The sequence below is a fragment of the Bison bison genome, unplaced genomic scaffold (assembly GCF_000754665.1).
Source record: "Bison bison bison isolate TAMUID 2011002044 unplaced genomic scaffold, Bison_UMD1.0 scf7180017864456, whole genome shotgun sequence".
Taxonomy (NCBI): Eukaryota; Metazoa; Chordata; class Mammalia; order Artiodactyla; family Bovidae; genus Bison; species Bison bison.
This window is the reverse complement of record NW_011495018.1, coordinates 21,328,979-21,329,813: the sequence shown is the minus strand read 5'-3', so window position 1 is coordinate 21,329,813 and position 835 is coordinate 21,328,979.

Here is an 835-nt window from a genome sequence, read left to right as displayed (position 1 = left end):
TTCTCCAACACCACAGTTCAAAAGCATCAATTCTTCAGTGCTCAGCTTTCTTTATAGTCCAACTCTCACATCCACACATGACTACTGGAAAAACCATAGCCTTGACTAGACGGACCTTTGTTAGCAAAGTAATGTCTCTGCTTTTTAATATTCTGTCTAGGTTGGTCATAACTTTCCTTCCAAAGAGTAAGAGTCTTTTAATTTCATGGTTGCAGTCATCATCTGCAGTGATTTTGGAGCCCAGAAAAATAAAGTCAGCCACTGTTTCCACTGTTTCCCCCATCTATCTGCCATGAAGTGATGGGACTGCACAGCACACAAACACTGCAGCTGCAGTGGCCGAGAGGAGCTACCCCAAACCAGAGGGCAGGGGCAGTAGCCGAGAGGAGCTACCCCGCATCAGAGGTAAGGAGCAGCAACTGCACTTTGCTGGAGCAGCCGTGAAGAGGGACCCCACGTCCAAGGTAAGAGAAACCAAAGTAAGACGGTAGGCACTGAGAGATGGGATCAGTGCTCCTCCGTCCATAGGATTTTCCAGGCAAGAGTACTGGAGTGGGTTGCCATTTCCTTCTCCAGGGAAGATCAGATCAGATCAGTCGCTCAGTCATGTCCGACTCTTTGCGACCCCATGAACTGCAGCACGCCAGGCCTCCCTGTCCATCACCAACTCCCGGAATTCTACCCTAGACTCACGTCCATCGAGTCAGTGATGCCATCCAGCCATCTCATTCTCTGTCGTCCCCTTCTCCTCTTGCCCCCAATCCCTCCCAGCATCAGAGTCTTTTCCAATGAGTCAACTCTTCACGTGAGGTGGCCAAAGTACTGGAGTTTCAGC